The following is an 11,061-nucleotide window of genomic DNA, read 5'->3' as shown; positions in this document are numbered from 1 at the left end:
AATTAAACTCCACTTCCTTCCTTCCTTCCTTCCTTCCTCCTCCTCCTCCTCTCAAGGCTACATGTCTGACCGAGGCAGACAGACGTAACCTAACCTACACACACACACACACACACACACACACAGATCTAGTTTACTCGCCCACAAGAAAAATGTTTATCCGATCTTGGTAAGCGTCTCCTCCTCCTCCTCCTCTTCCTCCTCCTCCTCCTCCTGGACCTCTATCGCCTCCTTCTTCGCTTTCATAACTGTCTTGCTTTTTTTATTCTTCGTCTACACATCCTGGTCTTTTTCCTCTTCCTCTTCCCCCTCTTCCTCCTCCTCTTCTTCCTCCTCCTCCTCCTTATTTTTTCACCTTCTCCAAAATGTCACTCGTCTCCTTCTTCACCTCCTCCTCCTCTTCCACATCACAGCTGCATCTCCTCATCCTCCTCCATATCAGATGTACACACGCACTAATTAACAGTCATGAGCTTGTGTACATCCTTAAGACAATCATGTGCACGCGCGCGTGTGTGTGTGTGTGTGTGTGTGTGTGTGTGTGTGTGTGGGGCGCCAGGTGGGATTTACCTGTCTGTGACCTTGATTAATGGTGTGATTGACCGACTGATTAAAGCCATTACCGAACACACACACACACACACACACACACACACACACACTAACCTAACCCTCTGACCTGCTAACACACACACACACACACACACACACACACACACACACACACACACACACACACACACGACGAAATAATCTTCCTCCCAATCAGAATTAAATAAAACAGGAGCAATTAAATCAACTGAAATGACACCCCAAACAACAACAATAATAATAATAATAATAATAATAATAATAATAATAATAATAATAATAATAGGAGAGTGGAAGAGTGAGGAATTCGACCTAATCAAAATCAAGGACGTTGGGTAACGGCTGTCTGTCTGTCTGTCTGTGTCTCTCCCTCCCTCCGTCTGTCTGTCTGTCTGCTGTCTGTCTGTCTGTCTGTCTCTCCCTCCGTCTGTCTGTCTGTCACGTTCGCTAGCGGTCGTGTTAACCTTTGCCACTAATTGAAAAAGGTCAAGCTATAATATGCAAAGGGAAAAAAGAAATAAAGGTTGGAAAATTGTAATACGCGACGGAGAAGAAAATGGATCAGATAAAAACTTTGGGGTCAGATAAAAGAAATAATGTGGAAAGGAAATAGATTTGGTGGAACTCGGAGATTGAGTAAGAGAAAAGGTGAGGAAAGGAAACTCGATATGATGATTTTCAGGTTAAACTAGAGAAAAATAAGGAAAAGAATATGGAAGTGATGTTTTTGAGATTTAACCAAGAGAAAAATATAGAAAAAACGGATATGATAAAAATTTGAGGTTCGTAAATAAGAGAAAAATATAGGAAAGAAAATTAACATCATGAAAATTCGAGGTTAAAAAAGAGAAAAATATAGGAAAGAAAATTAACATCATGAAAATTCGAGGTTAAAAAAGAGAAAAATATAGGAAAGAAAATTAACATCATGAAAATTCGACGTTAAAAAGAGAAAAATATAGGAGAAAATTAACATCATGAAAATTCGACGTTAAAAAGAGAAAAATATAGGAGAAAATTAACATCATGAAAATTCGACGTTAAAAAGAGAAAAATATACGAAAGAAAATTAACATCATCAAAATTCGAGGTTAAAAAAGAGAAAAATATAGGAAAGAAAATTAACATCATGAAAATTCGAGGTTAAAAAAGAGAAAAATATATATAAAACGGATTTGATGAATATTTGAGGCTAGTAAATAAGAAAAAAATATAGAAAAGAAAAGGGTTTGATGAAGTTTTGAGGTTAACCAAGAAAAGTATAAAAAAAAAATTGATAAGATGAAAATATAAGATTAGGAATTAAGAAAAAAATATGGAAAAATAGATATCATGAAAGTTTAATGTTAAAAAAAATTAATATGATGAAACATTGAGGTAAAATAAAATATAAAAAAAAGTGGAAAGTAAAGGCAGAAAATCGAAGAAGTAATTATCGAAGAGAGAAAATTGGAGAAAGTTGAAAGCAAAAAGAGAAAAGGTGAAAGAAAGAGAAAATAGAAAAAGAAAATGCAAAGGAAAGTTAAATTTGCAGCACGAAAACAAGTAATTACTGGAGATAAATTAACATGAGAGAGAGAGAGAGAGAGAGAGAGAGAGAGAGAGAGAGAGAGAGAGAGAGAGAGAGAGAGAGAGGAAAATTAAGAAAAGGAGAGAAAAGTGAGGAAATAAAAACTAAGATAAAAAAAAGATAATGAAAGAAAGAAAGGGAGGAAAAGGAAAAAAGTGGGAGAGGAAAAGAGGAGAGAATTGGAGGGAAAAAATAAGAGAGAGAGAGAGAGAGAGAGAGAGAGAGAGAGAGAGAGAGAGAGCAAAGTAAATTAAAGTTGAGCAATGAAAAACTAATTACTGAGAAAAGAGAAGAGAAAATGAGAGAAAAAAATGGGAAAGAAAAAACAAAACAACATAAAGCCAAAAAAATGAACCATGAGAAGGACTGGAAAATATTAGCGAGATTACAACGAAAACAAGAGAAAGAAAAATAAGAAAAAGAAAATATTAAGGAAAAGAAGATAAAAAAAAAATAATAATCAACGTAACGGCAAATGTAACAAAGAAGAGAAAGAGAGAGGGATGTGGGTGAATAGGGTGAGGAAGGAACAGATAAAAAAAGAGGGAAAGAAGGGAAGAGAGGTGAAATAAACTAAAGCCGAATGAACGATGAAGAAATAATAATAATAAGTGAAAAATAAAATAAAAAATATGAAAAAATATGGAAGAGAAAACTTTACAAACACTAGCTCCGCGAAACCAAAATAAAAAGAAATCAAGAAAGAAAACAGAACACAAAAAATAATCAAAACAAAAGAAAACAAACAGACGAAAAAGAAAAAAGAAAAACACAAAGAACTAAAACAAAAGCTGGCCTAATTGCATGAACGTGAACAATTAGTGCAACGAAAACACACACACACACACACACACACACACACACACACACACACACGATCACTATCAAGAAATGCACGTGTAAGCTATTTTCTCAAGGGCCATCTCTCTCTCTCTCATGTACATTTTCCTCCCTCTGTCTCTCCCTTCCTTCATTATTTCTTTACACACACACACACACACACACACACACACACACACACACACAATTTATTGCTCATTTTCGCTTTACGAGTCATTAAACCTCCACAGAGAGACGTAATAATAATAATAATAATAATAATAATAATAATAATAATAATAATAATAATAATAGTGGATTCAATAGTTATATATATCATAAGGAAGTCGTGTTATATTCCTTTTTCTTGGCACTGGTAAGGAGATGGAAAGCAGCTACAAAATCAATAATAATAATAATAATAATAATAATAATAATAATAATAATAATAATAATAATAACCTAAACAATGTAATAAAAAATGTAATCCCTTCCCTTTCCTTTCCTTTATCTTCTCTTATCTTTCATTCTTTCTTCTCTTCTCATTTATTTTCTTCTTTTATCTCTTCCCCTTTTAACTTTTTTCCTTTCTCCTCCCCTCTCTTCCCTCTTATCACTATTCTCCTTTTTCCTTTCGCTTCTTCTCTCATATTTTTCCTTTTTCATTCTCTCTCCTCCCATCTTATCTATTTTCTTCTCTTTTCCTGTCTCCTCTCCTCTTTCCCATTCATTCTTTACCCTCCTCTACTTTCTTCCCTTCTTATATCTTCTACTTTTTCTCCTTTTCATTCCTTCTCTCCTCTCCTCTCTTCTCTCCCCCTTTCATTCGTTCTCTCCCCTCCTCTCCTCTCTCCCCCTCTCATCTCTCAACTCCTCTCCTTTCATCTCTTCTCCTTCATCCTCCTCCTCTCCTTCCCTACACTCCTTCCTAATGGACTCACTCAACCTCCCTCCTTTCCTCTCTCCCTCCTCCTCCTGAAAATTCGCTGATGCCTCTCTCTGTATCATCTCTCACCCAAAATATCGCCCTGAACTTCTATAGAGCAACCGAGCGCCTGAAAAATACCCCCCCCCATTAGTTGTATAATTCCCGACACTATTTTATGATCCTGTATTTCTTTTTCATTTTGGTATCGTGTGTGGAGGGGGAGGGGGGATGATAGTGTGTGTGTGTTTTGGGGTGGGGTGGGGGGGGTCCATGGTGTGTGTGTGTGTGTGTGTGTGTGTGTGTGTGTGTGTGTGTGTATTTTTTCATCATAATCTGTTAAAAATTTTTGGGATATATATATTCTCTCTCTCTCTCTCTCTCTCTCACACACACACACACACACACACACACACACGTAAATACAAAGAGACTAACCTGGAATAAAACAAAAAGAAAAAAGATAAAAAAGGAGGACAAACAAATACAATAAAAAATAAATACTGAAAATATGAACAAGAAGAGAAAAAAAGGAATAAAAGACAATAAAAAAATGTAAAATGAGAAAATAAAAAAATATATTCGTGATCTGCTGTCGGAATTCCTGCACTAACACACATATGCACACACACAATAAAAAAAAATAAAAAATAAAAATAAAAAGGGGGAGAAACAAAACCTTAATATATGCATACACGATTTTACACATGCACACACACACACACACACACACACCTTCCCTTCACTCATACACATGCACACACCTGACTACACACACATACACACACATTCATACACACCCTCTTAATATATATGTCTATCACCTCCTCTTACTGTTATGCCTTTAATATATATCTTTGGGTGGTATGTTATTATTCAGAAACATATCAGGGGGAGCTTGTGTATTTTTGAGCCCCCTAAGCCCCCGTACCTCCTGTGTGTGTGTGTGTGTGTGTGCGTGTGTGTGTGTGTGTGTTCCTCCCCTACCTCCACCACCAAAATCTATGGTATAATATCAAAAACAGTAAAGGGAGAGAAATGGTGAGAAGAGGAGGGAGAGGAGGGAAGGGAAGGGAAAGGGAAGGAAAAGGTAGAGATGGGAAGGGAGAGGAAGGGAAGGGAAGGGAAAGGAAGGGAAGGAAAAGGTAGAGATGGGAAGGGAAGGGAAGGTAAAGGGAAGAAAAGGAAATTAAGAAAAAAGGGAAAGGAAAAGAAAAGGTATGAACAGAGAAGAGGTGGGAAGGGAAAGGAAGAGAAGGTAAAAAAAAAAAAGTGAAAGGAATGAAAGAACAGATCAGAGGGAAGGGAAAAAGAAGGGAAGAGAAGAAAGATAAAAAAACAGAAAAAAGGAGGTGAAGGGAGGGGAAGAGAAGCAAGGATAATAAGAGGTAAGAGAAGAGAAATATATCCACCCTACATCACCTATTATGCTGTTATCCACAAAAGGGGGTAAGCACCACTATGAGAGAAAAAAAAAAAAAAAAAGTGAATGTGGCAAGATAAAGGTAAAAAAAAAAAATGCAGAAGTAGTTGATGATAAAGATTGAGGAGCAGTATAGTAGAAAAAATAAATAAAATAAAAACATTGATATCAGTACAGTGGGAAAAGATAAGCCCAAAAAAAAGTGAGAAAAAGTACAGGTAAAAGTATAAAAAGTTGAGTAGTAAAATAACAAAAAAAAAAGTAAAAATATTATCTAAGCGAAAAAATAAGAAGATAGAAAAAAAGGGGGAAAAAAGTAGAGAAGCAGTACAGAAGGAAAATAGGAAAAAAAAAGAGGTATTGCAATAGCTTAATAAAAAAAAGGTAGAAATAATGACAGGAAGTACAGTGGATAAAAATAAGTAAGAAAATAGTTGTGAAGTAGAGTAGGAATATAAAAAAGTTGTGAAGTAGAGTAGGAATATAAAAAAGTTGTAAAGTAGAGTAGGAATATAAAAAAAGTTGTTAGAGTAGGAATATAAAAATGTTGTAGAGTAGGAATATAAAAAAAGTGAAGTAGTGTAGAAATATAAAAAAAAAGTAGAGTAGGAATGAAAAAAAGTGAAGGAACGAAAAAAAGTAGAGTAGGAATATAAAAAAGTAGAGTAGGAATAAAAAAAAAGTAGAGTAGGAATAAAAATAAGAAGTTAAGCAGAGTAGCAATAAAAATAAAATAAATAAAGTGTTGAGGAAAGGAAAAGAAAGAAAAAGTAAACAAGTTGAGAATCAGTACAGTAGGAAAGCATCTATAAATATTGGGAAAAGATAAGTAAAAAAAAAAAGGTGAGAAGCAGAATAAGGATAAAGAAAAAAAAAGTTCTGAGGGGAAAGTAAGAAAAGAAAGTAAACAAGTTGAGAATCATACAGTAAGAAAAAAAAAAGTTACAAAGTCCGGACCCTAACATATTCAACCCTTCAGTCCATCACATCCTTTGCTAACCCTTTAGAAACACCTGCCAGCCAGTCATGCATCCTCCCAGCAAGCCAGTCACCCATCTTACACACACACAGCCAAACAGTCAAGTCACCCAGCAACCACCCACCCACACACCCACACACACATAGCCAAACAGTCACCAAGCTTACACACACACACCCAGCCAGACAGTCACCCACCTCACACACACACACACTACAGTCATCCACCTCACACCCAGCATGCCAGACAGTCACCCACCTCACACCCAGCAAGCCAGACAGTCACCCAGCTCACACACCCACACAGGCAGACAGCAATTAATTCAGTCACTCAGGCAGTCAGTCACACCTTCTCAGCCTCTCACCCTCCCTCCCCACCACCTACTGACCCATCCACCAGGCAGCCACCAACCCACCCAGGTACCACCCTACCTTATAAACCTCTCAACCCCCTCTCACCCCTCTCGCCTCTAACCCCAGCAACCTATCCACCCACCAACCCACCCAGTCAGTCAGTCAATCAGTTAATATTAACCTACCCACTTAGCCCCCTTACCTACCCACCCCACCAGTCAGTCAGTCAGTTAGTCAGTTAGTCAGCCACCCCCAACTTCCCCCCACGCCCACCCTTTCAGGCACTCACAGCACACGTTTTTCCGTCGTTAAAAGTAAATCTGGCAACATTGTGGGAGTGTTTTGTGAGTGACGGGCTGCAGCGTGAAGTGGAGATTAACTGCTGTGTATACTGTCAATTAAATGCATACACACCTACAGACAGACAGATGGACGGACAGATAGGTAGGTGAGCAGAGTGATGGGGTTAATAAATATATGTATCACTTGAACACTTCCATCACTTAAATAATTCCAGCACTTACTAAACTAATAATAAAAAATACATGCCGGTACGTACTGTTATCGAAAAAATAAATAAATGAAAAACATCACAATCAACTCTCTCCCTTTTATAATTTCTGCACTAACTAAACTAAAAAAAATAAAAAATAAATAAATACTACCCTACACTTCTCGCCTTAAAAAATAATAACTTATAAATATATGGTACTAAAAAGAACTAATATATAATAATCAATTCAATCCCTTAAATAATTTCTGCACTAACTAAACTAAGCCCAAAAAACTACTTACCTACTCTTTTCATCTTAAAAAAAACTTCATAAATATATACATACTAAAAAAATAATAAGTAATAAATTATAAATGTAAATACCATGTAAAATGGGCAGTGTACAGCTTCTTCTTCTTCTTCTTATTTTTTTTTTTTTTCTTTTTTTTTTTTTTTTTTTTTTTGCCCTTGAGCTGCCTTCCTTGATGTATAAAAAATCCTTCTTCTTTTCTCTTTTTCTTTTCATTTAACATCCATATTTTCCCTTCTTATTTTCCCTTATTAAAAACATTATAACTCCTTTTCTTCTTCTTCTTCTTTTCATTCAGCGTCCATATCTTCCCTCACTAAATAAATCATCCAAAACTAATATGAACCCCAAAAACACAAGCGCACCATGATAAATGAACTTAATATGGGCAGCGCAAAGCAATAATGGCCTCAATAACCCCACTGTATAGCTAACAGAGCAAACACATAAAAGAATAATAAAAAAACACATGCAAAGTAAAATTAACAGAATAAATCAAATCACTAAATAAATAAAACAGCCTTGACAATACTCATTCATTACTCTCTCTCTCTCTCTCTCTCTCTCTCTCTCTCTCTCTCTCTCACACACACACACATCACATGCTCTTAAACTTAAACATTCACACAGTCTTGTCATCCCTTTCTGTCACACACACACACACACACACACACACACACATGGGGTACATAAACACACACACACACACACACACACACACCTACACACTTCTTTAGCCTTGTCATCCTTCCCTTCCAGCCACACACACACACACACACACACACACACACATCCTCTTCGCTCCTGCCCCACTGCACTCCACACTAACTAACTTACAACCACTCTATTCCCTTCCTCTCCCTGACCCTACACAACCTTTTCGACATGTCACCCCAAGGAGACTGAGGGGTTAGGCTAGGTTAGGTTAGATTGAGCTCATACTTGTTAGGTTGGGATAGGTTAGGTTAGGTTTGGTAAGGTTGAGTTGATATTTGTTAGGTTGGGATAGTTTAGGTTAGGTTGTGTTAGGTTAGGATAGGTTGGAATAGGTCAGGTTGTGTTAGGTTAGGATAGGTTGGAATAGGTTAGGTTAGGTTTGGTAAGGTCGAGTTCATATTTATTAGGTTGGGATAGGTTAGGTTAGGTTTGGTAAGGTTGAGTTCATATTTGTTAGGTTGGGACAGGTTAGGTTAGGTTGTGTCAGGTTAGGATAGGTTAGGTTAGGTTAGGATAGGTTGGGATAGGTTGTGTTAGATTAGGATAGGTTGGGTCAAGTTGGGTTTGGTTAGGTTGGGTTAGGTTCCCTTCTTCAAACCCTCCTGACACTCCAACCCATCTCTTTCTCTTTTATATCTTTCTCATCTCCAATTTTCATTATTTTTCTCTTCCACTTCTATCCTCCTCTTTCTCTAATTCTTGTGGTTTTCCCTTTTCATTTTTTTCTGCTTTTTTTTACAGAGATGGAGATAGATAAAGATTGAGAGAGAGAGAGAGAGAGAGAGAGAGAGAGAGAGAGAGAGAGAGAGAGAGAGAGAGAGAAAAGATGGCAAAGAATCTCTACCCTGACCTATCCCAACAATTTTCTTTTTTCTGCTCTTTTTTTCCCTTTTAACTCTTTCTTTTTCCTGCATTTTCTCCGCACACAGTTGACCTACACTGAACGGAGTCTATTTTTCCCTTGATCACTTCCATATTTTTCCTTTACAACACAAGCGCATCCAACACTGTTTTCCTCTTTTTCACCCATGACCTAACCTAACTTAACCTGATTTTTCTCTACAATAGCACCCAATCTTTCTTTTTTTCTTCCTTTTCACCCATGACCTAACCTAGCCTGATTTTTTCTCTACTATAGCACCCAATCTTTCTTTTTTTCCTCTTTTTCACCCATGACCTAACCTAGCCTGATTTTTTCTCTACTATAGCACCCAATCTTTCTCTTTTCACCCATGACCTAACCTAGCTTGATTTTTTCTCTACAATAGCACCCAATCTTTCTTTTTTCCTCTTTTTCACCCATGACCTAACCTAACCTGATTTTTCTCTACAATAGCACCCAATCTTTCTTTTTTCTTCCTTTTCACCCATGCCCTAACCTCTTTTTTTTTTTGGGGGGGGGGGGGGGAGTCAATCTTTTTTTTCCACCTTTTTCTTACATGAACATAGAGGAAGAAAAAAGAGAGAAGATATCACAGGAGTCAACCATATCTTTTTTTTTCTTCTTTTCTTACATGAACATAGAGGAAGAAAAAAGAGAGAAGATATCACAGGAGTCAACCATATCTTTTTTTCTTCTTTTCTTACATCAACATGGAGAAGAAAAAAATAAAGATAGAAGATAAGAGTAAAATAAAAAAAAGAGAGAATCAACCCAGAGAGAGGAATAAAAAAGGAACGAAAATCAAAACAGAAGATAAATAAAAAAAAATCAACAGAGAAAAAGACAAAACTAAAGAAAGAATTGAATTAACAGATGGAAGAATAAAAGAAAAACAAAGAATCAACACAAAAGAAATAGAAAAAAAGAAAGAAAAAAGATAACACAAGAGGATAAAAAAAAACAAGAAACAAAAAAATCATCCCTGCTCATCTCATTATATATACTACCACAAAAAAAAAAAAAAAAAAAAAAAAAAAAAAAGTCAAATGCAATAATCAAGGTCAAGTTAAAACAAGAGAAAGAAAAACGGACACACACTGAGAGAGAGGAAGAAGAAAATGTTAATAAGCGTAGTATCAGACCTGCCAAGAATGAAGACACAACAACTCACTCTAGCAACAGAAAGACAAGGCTAACAGAAAGACAGGCGATCAATAGGCGACTGGCATATACGAGCATGTGAACCGAGCTACTAACAAAGCCACTAACAGGGAATTAATGTCAGTGGCTGGTGAGGAAGTAGATAAGCGATGCATTAATTAAGGGGGGCTTCTTGATGTGAGAGTGTGGTGATGGTCTCGAAGGAAAGTGATGAGTTATAAGAGAACAGGAGACACCATATTTGAAGGAGTAATAGCATAGAAGGAGAAGAGAGGGAGAAAAGAAAACCCAGAAGAACTATAATGTGGAAGAAGAAAGAAGGGAGAGAAAAGAAAACTAGAAGAATTGTAATATGAAAGAAGGAAGAGAGAAAGAAAACCTAGAACTGTAATGTGAAAAAAGAAAGGAGGAAGAGACAGAGAAAAGAAAACCCAGAACTGTAATGTAAAAGAAGAAAGAAGGGAGAAAAAAGAAAACTAAAACTATTATGTGAAAGAAGAAAGGAGGAAGAGAGAGAGAAAAGAAAACCCAGAACTGTAATGTAAAAGAAGAAAGAAGAAGTGAGAGAAAAGAAAACTAGAACTATAATATGAAAGAAGAAAGGAGGAAGAGAGAGAGAAAACCCAGAACTATAATGTAAAAAGAAAACAGGAAGTGAGAGAAAAGAAAACCCAGAACTGTAATGTAAAAGAAGAAAGAAGGGAGAGAAAATAAAAATAAAACTGTAATATGAAGAAAGAAAGAAGAAAGCGAAAAGAGAAATCCTAAAACTATAATGTGAAGAAAGGAGAAAGGAGCAGGATTAGAAGAAGAATTATAGAGAGATTTGGGAATGAT

The sequence above is a fragment of the Eriocheir sinensis genome, chromosome 29 (assembly GCF_024679095.1).
Source record: "Eriocheir sinensis breed Jianghai 21 chromosome 29, ASM2467909v1, whole genome shotgun sequence".
NCBI lineage: Eukaryota > Metazoa > Arthropoda > Malacostraca > Decapoda > Varunidae > Eriocheir > Eriocheir sinensis.
This window is presented reverse-complemented; position numbering follows the sequence as displayed.